General features: G+C 43.3%; 1 protein-coding gene across 1 annotated transcript in view; it reads left to right on the forward strand.

Moving 5' to 3' along the window:
- Positions 1–14,514, forward strand: part of LOC311234564 (sodium/calcium exchanger 1-like) — a gene marked incomplete at its 3' end in the record, with an annotated part of 397,303 nt that overhangs the window by 106,890 nt on the left and 275,899 nt on the right. The window lies entirely within an intron of this gene.

A 14,514-nucleotide genomic window follows, 5' to 3' on the forward strand; every position in this document is an offset into this window, starting at 1 on the left:
CTTTATTGAGACAGTAGGAAGACAGAGAGGGAGACAGAGAGAGATATACGGTAGAAAGAAGGTACTGGTGGGATCTGATCCCAGGCCAGCAGGGGTACACATGGTTCTAGAGACACAGGAGAGAAGGTGCTGCATGGTGGGATCTGATCTGACCTTTATGTAATTTTCTAATTCTCTTCTGCCCAGCACCTGTGACTAGCATTCTGTGTGTGCGTGTGTGCGTGTGCGCGCGCGCGCGTGTGTGTGTGTATGTGTGTGTGTGTGCATGCTTCCTGTGTGTGCGTGTGTGTGTGTGTGTACTTTGTGTGTGTGTGCGTGCTCCCTGTGTGTGTGTGTGTGTGCTTCCTGTGTGTGCGTGTGTGTGTGTGTTTGCGCCCAAGGGAGAGAGAGACAGGGAGCAATAGAGAGGGAGCGAAAGAGAGAGTGAGAGAGAGAGAGAGACAGACAGACAGAGAAAAAGAGAGAGGTACCACCAGTGGAAGTTATTGCATGCCAACTAGTGAGGCAGTACTTCACTAGTATTTTACAGACAAAAAAAAAATATATTATTATTAATATACATATACATATATATATTGTTTTATTATTATTAATATTATTATTATTATTATTATTTATTTTTTATTATTATAATTTATTTTATTAGAAATGTTTTCCTCTGTGAACAATGCCAGTGAATTTGAACAAAAACAATGCCAGTGAATTTTTTTTTTCTTCAAAAATGTCCAAGTGACAGCTCTGAGCTCTCTGACCTGACTGCAGTAATGGCCAGCTGTCAATCACTTACTGCAACAAAAGCTGCACAGGTTGGGCTTAAGAATATAATTATCCAATCAAAATAGGCTATTTGAGTTTAAAAAAGCCAGGTAGTGAGACGGATCGGACTTGATTGATTGGCATTCCGCATTGTCTGTCAACCCTTGAAATCCAATCAGAGATTGGCCCCAGCTAAACCTACAGACCTGCAGCTAGACCCTATTTTTTTCTATCTCAGTTGAAGTAGTGTAGTTGACGTGAACGTGCTGGCTTGGACTGTCTGTAAGCTAACTTGTTGTAGCTAACGTAGCTAAAGTGCTACCACCGCAGCTACCAGGGTGGAGTGTTTTGTTACCTGCCCAAGAGGGCTTACCGGAGGGCTACCACCGCAGCTACCAGGGTGGAGTGTTTTGTTACCTGCCCAAGAGGGCTTACCGGAGTGCTACCACCGCAGCTACCAGGGTGGAGTGTTTTGTTACCTGCCCAAGAGGGCTTACCGGAGGGCTATCACTGCAGCTACCAGGGTGGAGTGTTTTGTTACCTGCCCAAGACGTTGGGTGACTGTCTGAGTGACCACCTGTCGGAGTTGGACAGTCCCGAAAATGGATTTCGACAGCATCCTCACGTAAATGAAGGATCGATTAGATCACAAAAGACTGCTGTTTGTTGCATTGCCTGTTTGCAAGCAGACGAGGCCATTGAACGTTTCATCAGAAAATATGAAAGGATGGATTTAATTTACAAGTGATCAGATGGGAGGGACACTATTTCCTCGTAAGAAGTACATCAAATGGTGAGTGGATTTAAAATATATATATTGGGCCGCTGCGTCCAGTGTGTCAGTGACGTGTGTGTGGCTGAAATGTGTGCGTTTACTTTCGAATTACCCACGTAATTGTCCTTGTGTTACATAAAACCCATCTGTGGCCTCGTGCAGAGGAAGGTGGTAAATACATGTTAGATATTCCAATGTACAGTTTTCCTTGTACAGTTGTACAAGCATGTACCATTGACTCAGAATGGTCTGTTTGATTGAAATCGTCACAGCAGTATAGTTTGTTTATACTTCAGAAGTATGATATTTAAACATGGTCCCCAAAATTAATGGAAGCGAATGAGGAGCCTGACACCTGGGAGGAATGGGGGTGTTGCAGCCTTGGGGATGTTTTAAAAATATAATTTAATATATAATATAATATAATAATTTGTGCTTCACCAAGAAATTTGGTCAGCAGCCGCCACTGGGTACCACTCAGTGCTAGACCTATGTGCTATAATGAGGATGGATCTCTAGATTTGCTGGTGATCTGCTGGTTGATTTTGATATGAACATGTAGCTACCAAACCACTTTATATGGACATGCAGCTACCAAACCACTTTATATGAACATGTAGCTACCAAACCACTTTATATGAACATGTAGCTACCAAACCACTTTATATGGACATGCAGCTACCAAACCATGTCATATGAACATGTAGCTACCAAACCACTTGATATGGACATGCAGCTACCAAACCACTTTATATAGACATGTAGTCTACCAAACCACTTCATATGGACATGTAGCTACCAAACCACTTGATATGGACATGCAGCTACCAAACCACTTGATATGGAAATGTAGCTACCAAACCACTTCATATGGACATGTAGCTACCAAACCACTTGATATGGACATGCAGATACCAAACCACTTGATATGGACATGCAGCTACCAAACCACTTGATATGGACATGTAGCTACCAAACCACTTTATATGGACATGCAGCTACCAAACCACTTCATATGGACATGCAGCTACCAAACCACTTTAAATGGACATGTAGTCTACCAAACCACTTCATATGGACATGTAGCTACCAAACCACTTCATATGGACATGCAGCTACCAAACCACTTGATATGGACATGTAGCTACCAAACCACTTGATATGGACATGTAGCTACCAAACCACTTCATATCCATGCAGCTACCAAACCACTTCATATGGAAATGCAGCTACCAAACCACGTTATATGGACATGTAGCTACCAAACCACTGCATATGTACATGTAGTCTACCAAACCACTTCATATGAACATGTACAGTACAGATGCAGCACTGAAAATTCAAACCACTTCTGCTGCTGGTCTGCTGCTCCTCTGCCCCTATAGAACTAGCATGCAGGTGTTATATTTCGGGGGCTGGTGGCTGGCTCCCAAAAGTGAACAAAGGGAGGGTACTTAACTTAAGTGCTGCCCCAGGGAGGGGGTCGGGGGCTACTGCCCTCAGACCACCAAGATAATTTGTATATGGGCAGTCTGACTTGGGGTACTGCCCATATATTAGTGTTGCAATGCATGATAAGTAAACAGTGAAAAAAGCTAAGGAATCCGATGGAGCTGGCACGTTTGGGACGAATACAAATTTAAGATGAAAATCTCGCCAGTGGGAGGCAGTGGAGGTGTGAAATCTGGCCCAGTCCAGAACAATAGGAGTCACAAAATCAGTTTGGCCCGTGGAGTGGTGGAGCAGCAGCAGAGGAGCAGCAGAGGTTCCATTTTTCAGTGCTGGATCTGTAGCTATCAAAAAACATAATAGCCTACCCAGTGGCGGAACTTTGTTCCTAGCGGTGGGGAGGACATATTAGGGGGCGTGGTCAGTGACGTCGCAGGGGGGTGGGGGGGGGGTTGGGTATACATTTTTTTCTTCTAATACCAGGTGTGCAATACGCATTTTCCCAGGCGGTGGCGCCTCTTGTAAGAAGTGGTCATCGTGGAGCCAGGGCTTGTCCAGCTGCACGTCCGCTAATTTAATATAATGATACTAGTGAATTTTTTTTAACTCTGTCAAAATAAACGAGCTGCATAGGCATAATAAACTGTAAGCGAATATACATGTTTGCACTGTCTTTTTTCTATTATAAAGTGCCTCTCGAGACTCGGGTCCATAACGCATAACAGATCAGTCATTTGATTGTAATGCAGGTGCTCGCATTATAAATCAAATGTATGCGAGACAAACAATGTAATCGTTTTGATGCATACATCTCTGCCCAGCCTACCCCACCTGTTGCTGTTGCGCCCCCGCACAGAGAGACCCATATCCCCGCACCAGAACGCTACGACGGGGACGTCTCTAAATGTCATGCCTTTATTTTTCAATATTCACTAGTATTCGGACAACAGCCGCACACTTAAAGTGATACATCTAAAATCGCTTACCTTACCTGTCGGGGGTCCAGGACTCCTGCGTTAGAATGGGTGACAGGCAGCTCTCCACTTCCCTCTGCAATTCGTTCCCTGCATACATCGCAAAAGGTATTCGACCACCCTCCCGGGGGCTCGGATAGTTCTTGTAACTGCCTCCGTGTTCAAGTTTAAGTTAAGTATGATGTCATAGACTATGTCAAATGTCATGACTCATAGTAGAATCGGCTGGCTTGTTCGCCATCCGCCAGGGAAACCGCAGATATATTCCTTTACTGCGAATTGAGAGCGTCCCAAAAATGATTCCAGGCCGCTATTTCTTTACCAACGGATTTTCAGTTCCGCGTTGACGCTTCCAGGCCGCGTCTATTCGAATCCCAACTGGTTCATGCGTCGGCTACACGCTGCTTTAATAACACTGCATTATCGAGACAGCGCCCCTATGACTTTGAGGATCTGGCAATGAATTCCGAGTAGGGTAAATCTGCAGTGCCGGCACTGTGTAGTAGCGAGTCACAGTGCTGGCCGCCAGTCCGCGCAGTTGCAGCGGTTTGGGGGTAAAAACATGGGGGGGACAAATACTGCATTCTGAAATCATGCGGGCGACATTTTCCGGGGACCCCCCCGCAAGTTACGCCACTGAGCCTACCATATAATTTGCGTTCTCCGATATGAATCGTCTTGGACACCCCTTACAATAAAACACAATCTGTTAATAAAGTATAATGAAGTACAGGTACAGGTAGAGGGACACTGTTGTCTCTGTCTCTCTCACTCATATTCAGATCTTTGATGGCTCCTTTTCTCGTCGTTAGTTGTCAGTGCTGCTTGAAAGATAGACCATGAAGTCTATGGTCCAGTGTCACTCTCAGGTATTTGAAACTGTCATCCATCTGAACTGTTTGGTTATTGATGAGAATAGGGCGCTGGCTGGGGTAACGGGGGACTAATTACTCTATTCCCTTTGTTTAGCTGACATTGAGATGAAGATGGTCTTGAAATTGTAAATGATAAATGGTAAATGGCTGCATTTGTATAGCGCCTTTATCCAAAGCGTTTTACAATTTGTTCCTCACATTTTACCCATTCCCTCACACATTCACACACCGATGGCAGAGGCAACCATGCAAGGTGCCAACCTGCTCATCAGGAGCAGTTAGGGGTTAAGTGTCTTGCTCAGGGACACTTCAACATGCTGCCCGGGAGGAGCGGGAATCGAACCAGGAAGCTTCCAATTACCAGACGAGCATTCTACCTCCTGAGCCACTGTCACCCCAAATAGTAAATTGTAATTGAAACACTCTGTAGAATGGTCAGAGTCTGTTGTACGGGCTTGAGGCATTATATGGGAGACTTATGATATATTATGCAGCTACCAAACCACTTCATATGGACATGCAGCTACCAAACCACTTCATATGGACATGTAGCTACCAAACCACTTGATATGAACATGTAGTCTACCAAACCATTTCATATGGACATGATGTAGCTACCAAACCACTTGATATGAACATGTATAGTCTACCAAACCACTTCATATGGACATGTAGCTACCAAACCACTTGATATCAACATGTAGCTACCAAACCACTTGATATGAACATGTAGCTACCAAACCACTTGATATGGACCATGAAGTCTATGGTCCAGTGTCACTCTCAGGTATTTGAAACTGTCATCCATCTGAACTGTTTGGTTATTGATGAGAATAGGGCGCTGGCTGGGGTAACGGGGGACTAATTACTCTATTCCCTTTGTTTAGCTGACATTGAGATGAAGATGGTCTTGAAATTGTAAATGATAAATGGTAAATGGCTGCATTTGTATAGCGCCTTTATCCAAAGCGTTTTTACAATTTGTTCCTCACATTTTACCCATTCCCTCACACATTCACACACCGATGGCAGAGGCAACCATGCAAGGTGCCAACCTGCTCATCAGGAGCAGTTAGGGGTTAAGTGTCTTGCTCAGGGACACTTCAACATGCTGCCCGGGAGGAGCGGGAATCGAACCAGGAAGCTTCCAATTACCAGACGAGCATTCTACCTCCTGAGCCACTGTCACCCCAAATAGTAAATTGTAATTGAAACACTCTGTAGAATGGTCAGAGTCTGTTGTACGGGCTTGAGGCATTATATGGGAGACTTATGATATATTATGCAGCTACCAAACCACTTCATATGGACATGCAGCTACCAAACCACTTCATATGGACATGTAGCTACCAAACCACTTGATATGAACATGTAGTCTACCAAACCATTTCATATGGACATGATGTAGCTACCAAACCACTTGATATGAACATGTATAGTCTACCAAACCACTTCATATGGACATGTAGCTACCAAACCACTTGATATCAACATGTAGCTACCAAACCACTTGATATGAACATGTAGCTACCAAACCACTTGATATGGACCATGAAGTCTATGGTCCAGTGTCACTCTCAGGTATTTGAAACTGTCATCCATCTGAACTGTTTGGTTATTGATGAGAATAGGGCGCTGGCTGGGGTAACGGGGGACTAATTACTCTATTCCCTTTGTTTAGCTTACATTGAGATGAAGATGGTCTTGAAATTGTAAATGATAAATGGTAAATGGCTGCATTTATATAGCGCCTTTATCCATAGCGTTTTACAATTTGTTCCTCACATTTTACCCATTCCCTCACACATTCACACACCGATGGCAGAGGCAACCATGCAAGGTGCCAACCTGCTCATCAGGAGCAGTTAGGGGTTAAGTGTCTTGCTCAGGGACACTTCGACATGCTGCCCGGGAGGAGCAGGAATCTAACCAGGAAGCTTTCGATTACCAGACGAGCGTTCTACCTCCTGATCCACTGTCACCCCAAATTGCAAATTGTAATTGAAACGCTCTGTAGAATGCTCAGAGTGTGTTGTACGGGCTTGAGGCATTATATGGGAGACTTAAGATATACATTCCCAAGCTCCATTAAATATAATAACTACTGATCCTCTTCTCTGCAATCAGAGAGACATCATTCACTGCAGCAGAGAAGACCACATGCTCATTCACTGCAGCAGAGAAGACCATGTCCTGCTCATTCACTGCAGCAGAGAAGACCATGTCCTGCTCATTCACTGCAGCAGAGAAGACCTGTAACGATACACATGATTTCACTGCTGTTTCTGTTCCTTTGTCTTTCCCAACCGACTCCCTGAGTAAATCCTAAGGTGTGCACTTGTGGCCTCAGACTCCAGAGTACATTCAACCGTGGGCATTGACTGCTGCCAGCAGCTGGAAAACGAATGTCTGCAGAACTCGAGAACTATTAGGAATATACTGACCACTAAGTGTGTCTGACTCTTAACCACCAAAACCTGCACGACTACAACGTACTGTACAGTATGACATATATCAGGCCAGTTACGGTACCATATACATATACAAACAGTATACACAAGGTGCAGTATACATGTATACTGCACCTTGTGTATACTGTTTACTTTTACTCTTACTCATAGTATATATTCAGATTCAAAAAAGGAATATCTCATCTTATCTCTTATCTTAAGTCCAGGAAGGGTAATTTGTAGGATTATGGAGTTTAAATAGTTTTACAAAGCCAAACTGAATTTTAGACATTTTAGACACCATTCTTAACAGTTTATGTTTAGTTATTAAAGAGACAAAAATATCTGCTTTATGATTTTGAGTGATGGTAACATGTTGGACTTTCATTGTGATGTGAGGGGAGCTACATGGGGTCTATGCATGACATCCAGAGCAATTGTGACAAATGATGTATCACCTGCTAGCACAGGTTACACAAAGTAAAGAAAATGTGTATCTAACAAAGATATTTCTCATTTGACCCTCCAGTTGATACACTGTCACCTACTATGCACATACAAAGGCAATTTGAATTTGTTTACTCTGACAGATAGACTCAAAAGGAGCTTCAATCCCAATGCCATCAGGCCGCTCAATGTGAACTCAATGTATACCTTAATAAATCCATTCTGACATTCATTGCACACAACATCCACAGGCACACGTGTCACTTTAAACATTCACTTTAAACACTTTTTAAACATTACACCATATTTTATCTATTTATTCTCACACATTTGCACTACCTCTTCTACCTAATTTATGCATTTTGTACATTTTAGTTTTGTACAATTGTGTATTTTGTATATTGTTCTGTCTTTTACTGTTTCATGAAGCACAATCCCAGGAGGGTCATACAGAACCAAGCATTTCACTATAATGTACCTTATATGTGACAAATAAAACAAAACTTGAAACATGAAAACTTGAAAACGATATGATGATGAAAATCTACGTGTTCTCCAGTTAGCCTCATGCACCTTAACACATTGGGTGCCACGCCCCATTCCGGGAAGTGCATAGGCCTTGCCGCCCATTAACCCCATGTAAGCTCTCACCTTGTTTGTAGAGCTAAACCTATATTTTATATTATAGCTATGGATCTAATAACGCCGTCGATTGTCAGTGGGTTTCTTCCGCTCAACGTGCAACAAACTTAAACTTTTAAACTTTAAACAAGTCAAGAAGAAACATAACAATAAGTCAAGAACAGAACAAGAACACCATAAGGTCCAACAAATTTTAAATAAATGCAAATAAATGAAAGAATGCAAGCACTCCCAGACATACCTCACGCGAAGGTAAGGAAAAACTCACTAAAACCTAACAATAGGGAAAACCTTAGAAGGGCCATTCAAGGGGGGATCTCCCTTCTTAGATGTCTAGTAGTGTTGCAGACTAACAGTTGGTAAGCATGCACTCAAGTCACGTTGCCATTTTTCGCCTGATTATCGAATCATCCTGAAATCAACGCTAGATTATTGGTATTATGTTTCCTCGTGCATGCATGAAATGGGGATTGGAGTGGGGCTCACCTCCGTGCTGTGATCACTGCCAACGGGACACAGCACACACACATACACACAGACACAGAGCGATCGCGGGGGAAAAAATATCGGATCAACGCAATATTGGTAATATAGAGTCCTTACTTGGTCTCTGGTGTACTGCAAAAAGAATAATCCAATTATCTGTTCGCCATTCCAGATATCCACAGCAATCCTGTCTCCGACGTTATCCGGCTTTGCATATGAACGGGCGGGCGGGTTTAGAACCTGCCCCCACGCCACAGCTCGGTAGAGAAAAGAAACGACATAGTTTCAAATGGAGCGCAATAGCGGCCGCAAGGCGTTAGGCGGCGCTGTTGACCATCTGCGATCTCAGACACATTAAGTACAGCATGCACAAGGTGCCTCGATGGATTATGAATGGCAATAGCGAATAAAAGGAAAACCGAGACAAAAACGTAGATCTACGTTTACGGCTGAGCCACAGAAACATAAATCTACATGAACGGCAACCAAAGGGTTAACAATAGATGTAATGATAGAACTATGGAACAGTTTGTCACAAATATGTTCATTATTGTGCCCTAATATGAACTCTTATTCTCTCATCAGAATATCCACTGTTGTATATATCTAACACATTAAATGAAAGCATTTTATCGCACTACTGCTCTCGTCTGTCGGCTCCGGGCTGCGTTTTCGCGATCAACCAATACATTGTTGGAAAGTTGAATTTGCCGCCTTTCAATCGTCACCCCGCTCAACCTATTGCGTCATTCCATTCTCGAGTTACAAGACGAAACATCCGAAGAACGTCATTTTACAAGCCGTTCGGATGGGTGACCATGTCTGGTTGTGAACGGTCCTGAACTGACCAGTCACCAGTCATTATAATAATAATATATAATATAAGCCTACTGTTCATTCATTATGCACATAGACTATACAGTACGCGCGCGTGTGTGTGCGCGCTCTGCGGCAGGTGGCCAGGAGGATGCAACAAGATGGTATAAATATGGAATATTAATAGTCTATTCCACTATAGGTATATAATGTGCTGTGTGATGACAATACATTTTAATCTAATCTAATTTTGATCCATCGCAAAACGCTTCCTCACTACCTGTTGAATACAGGGCAACAATCTTTTTCCGCATGGCCCTCGCATTATAATGAGTTGGACGGGTGTGTCTGTATGCAAATGAAGTAAACAGGCATCGCAGCTGTGATCATTTTGGCGACACAATCGCCCCCAAAAGTGGTCATTTTAGTTTTTGTTAGTTTTACATTACATAGGTAACATAGGTCTGAACTTGAGTTGTAGAAAAACGTGTTTCTCACGTTTTTCTGTAGTAGTTAGTAAATGGCTGCTTTTTTATATAGCGCTTTTATCCAAAGCGCTTTACAATTTGTTACTCACATTTTACCTATTGATTCACATATTCACATGCCGACGGTGGAGGCAACCATGCAAGGTGCCAACCTGCTCATCGGGAGCAATTAGGGGTTAAGTGTCTTGCTCAAGGAAACATGGACACGCTGCCCGGGAGAAGCGGAAATCGAACCGGGAACCTCCGGATTGCCAGACGACTGCTCTACCTACTGAGCCACTGTCGCCCTGTGTAGTAGTAGTAGTAGTCCAGAAGTAGTATTTCCACAAAATGGGTATGGGTGAAAAGACACCATGGGTACATAGTCTGAAGTCTTGTGTAGTACATGTCCAAATTTCATAAAGATCCATTCAGAAATGAGTGATTAGGAGCGATTTTGGTAAACTGTGTAGCGTTCCTGGTTTCCGTTTCCTCATAGACTTCATCCCCAATTGGGGTATCATTGGAATGCCACACTCATTGGCTACTACCCTGTGCAATCATTTTCGAGATCGCCAAATGATTGACGGAGCTAGAGCCCCGGGAGTCGGGGGTGGTAATCTGACTCTGCCGTGTACTTTGGCATATGCCTCACATATCGGCATGTAACTCGAGAACCGCTGAACGGATTTTGTCACCTGAAATGGCTTTCAACATGCAACTAATAGGGCTTTAATTTGATATATATATTGTATAAAAAATGCACACCCAATCCACTAGAGTTCGCCAAAGTGCCGGTCGGCAAATTGTCCTCAAGAGGGCCCACATGTGGGCCGTTGCATGCATGAGGTTAAGACAACCTCTCCACGCGTTGGTGAATCCGGGGGCAATTGTCGCTGACTTTCTCTTATGAGGGGTTGTCGTAAGATAAATCTTAAGACAATGTTGGTGAATGAGGTCCATTGTCCTTAGATTTTCCCACACCACCGGTAGGTAGGTATTTATTTAGACAACAAAACATATACAGATCATTACATCACATATTTGCTTTTGTCAAGGATAGGAACGAAAAAGCCAATGACTTATTTACATCGTTGTCCCTGGAAGTCAAGGATGCTTGATACATACACATACAACTCATTACAGAAAATCATTCACAATTATTACATTTGAATAGCAATAATGGCACAATCCTTAATTAATACAAACATGCGCATTTGTTGAGACATGTTAAACTAGCCGTGAGTCTGTGTGTCTCAGAGCACCCCGAGGGGAGGGGGTGGTGGGGGGAAGGGGAGGGGGGATAGAGAGAATTTCCGGACTTGACTCTGACTACAGTTGCCGTCAGCTAGGACCGGAGAGACTTATAAACTTCAACAGGTAGACCATCATTGCCAGGTGCTTTTTCATTTTCCAAGACAGAGAGAGCACTCTATAGTTAATTCACTAGATAGCTCTGAACACTGCATCCTCCACATGTTCCTTTTCATACAGCTCGTTGTAGAAGGGGTACCTTTTATTGTTGAACCATATTCAGCTCGTACGTCAGATCGTATGATCTTTCTCTGGCAATTCATTATTTTTCTCCAAGCCAGAGAGAAACTGTCAGGGGGCATCCATTTGAGAACCATTCATGAATGGTGAGCGGACCAGAGCTCTCTGTGCTGTGAAACCCAACAGTTTTTTTTTTATCACAGGATACATTCAGTGTTGGATCTATCTAAATGGATTTATAGAGACACATTAGCGTCTGCATTACAGTAATATGATATGAAATGTAACTGTAGTGCTGTCAGACCCGAATACGGCAACCTCATAATGGTTAAGAGCTGTAATATACTCTTGATGTCATGTAGAATTCACTAAGTCCTGAAATTCTGCTACTTCAATCTCTATGGCATAGAAATACTTTTTTTTCCCAATAATTCCAAAACAAATTTTTGAAAAGCACCACATCTAACTGTTTGAATTCAATCAGTTTAAAAAGAGAAGGCCTTTCCTTTCCACATAATTTAGTGGTCCATTAATGTTTAAAGATCCTATTTTTTATTAAATCACCCATGGGAAAGAAAAAACTCCTCTCTACAACCAGAGCACATATCTGTGCAGAAACACGTTTGACTTATTCATCGTCTTCAAGTAGTTGAGCTTTGACCCTTGTCACAATCTTGAGCCGGTATAACTCTTGGTCACTGAAACCCTCCTCTCCCTTTCTTAACCTGGACACAGACCTGACAGAACACTTCAGACCATGGAAACACACCTGAGCGTTCAGTCCCCTTTGCCCTTGAGCAAACACACACTCATGCTGCACACACTCACACTTATCGTCACTTTACAAAAGGAAAGGTCACTTTAAGAATAGCATAGTATAACTTGAGATTGTATAATATAGCATGTACATAAAGATCCAGTGCCTCATCCGTAGCTAACAGTGTATTGCACTATCACAGGACCTAGCATGTCCTACCATGCTCTGTAAATAACTCATGTACATATACCGATATGCCCTACTCTGTTTACTTGTTTTATTGCACAATGTCGTTCTATTGGATTCTATTATATATTACTATTGTATTATGCACATCGTTGCGGGCAAGACCCCCCGCATTTCATTGTATACTTGTATGCCGTGACAAATAAAACTCTTGACTTGACTTGATGGTCGATTTAGGAACTTCCCTATGGTGACGCAATTTACACGCACACACACGCACACACGCACGCATGTACGCACACACACACACATGCATTGGATCACCGATGGAAATGCCTCTCTGCGCTTGACCCATCTCGTTGTCCGCCCCCCCCCCCCCCCAAGGGGAGCCAGGAGCACACATGGGCCGCGCCCCGGGGACCAATTCAAGTGTTCCTGTCCGTCCTCGTCAGGAACACGACAGCGTTAGCGATCTTTTCTGCATGTTTGTTTATCTCTTTTGTACACGAGGCAACAAGTACACAAAAAACCCGTGGCATATCCCTCCTAGTTACATGTACACACAGTCCCCCACACATACTGTAAGCATTTCACCAGAGTTCAGAGGGCAGGGTCGCCCCACAATGCAGCGTCCCTGGAGCAGGTTCAGTGCCTTGATGATGGGCACCGTGTAGATGTAAGACCAGCCCCCTTCCAGCTGCAATACAGAGAGAGAGGTCCATTGTCCTTAGATTTTCCCACACCACCGGTAGGTAGGTATTTATTTAGACAACAAAACATATACAGATCATTACATCACATGTTTGCTTTTGTCAAGGATAGGAACGAAAAAGCCAATGACTTATTTACATCGTTGTCCCTGGAAGTCAAGGATGCTTGATACATACACATACAACTCATTACAGAAAATCATTCACAATTATTACATTTGAATAGCAATAATGGCACAATCCTTAATTAATACAAACATGCGCATTTGTTGAGACATGTTATAATAATTTATAAATAATAATTTCACCAGAGGTCAGAGGGCAGGGTCGCCCCACAATGCAGCGTCCCTGGAGCAGGTTCAGTGCCTCGATGATGGGCACCGTGTAGATGTAATACCAGCCCCCTTCCAGCTGCAATACAGAGACAGAGACAGAGAGAGAGAGAGAGAGAGAGAGAGAGAGAGAGAGAGAGAGAGAGAGAGAGAGAGAGAGAGAGAGAGAGAGAGAGAGAGAGAGAGAGAGAGAGAGAGAGAGAGAGAGAGAGAGAGAGAGAGAGAGAGAACATACAGAGAGCAGGCTGGCATACAGTGGATGGTGGAGGGGGGATTGATGACCTGTGACATATTCCGTGTCTAACATGTTTACCAACTCACTCAACTGAAAGGGACATTTTCCAAGTGCTGCGAGAAAGAAAACGTGTGAATCTTGGGGAAGATGGAGAGAGAGAGAGAGAGAGGCAAAACATTTACAAAAGCAACGCACATCCAAACGATAAGCAGCGGGAGAGCTGGATGGAAAACATGTGAACAGCAGTCGGCACACTAGATAAGGGTCTGATTTCCATGGTAACATGGCTGAATTCCCTTTCAAAGCAGCCCTCAGTGTGAAGATGACATTGGAGCGAGGAGTGCTCTTTGGTGGGGGATACAACAATAACGAAGCATTAGGCTACAGATGGTTTAGAAGGTTCAAACAGAAGTTGTTACATTGGGTTATTCAGATGAGGGGGGACGTTGGCCAAAGAGAAAACAGAACCATTGAAATTGGTTCCCTAGCAACAACTGACGACTAATACCACAAAGTAGGCATATTGAGAGAGGAGATAATTATATTGGAGCACATTGGTTCAAGGAGAAATTAACCACGACAACAACTTAGAAATGATTCATAAGTCGACCATTTAGGAGAAGGTTTGAAGTTTGTCCTGCTCAATCAAAACCCAGGCCAGAA

Source organism: Notolepis coatsorum, assembly GCF_963971535.1.
Source record: "Notolepis coatsorum genome assembly, chromosome: 9".
Taxonomy (NCBI): Eukaryota; Metazoa; Chordata; class Actinopteri; order Aulopiformes; family Paralepididae; genus Notolepis; species Notolepis coatsorum.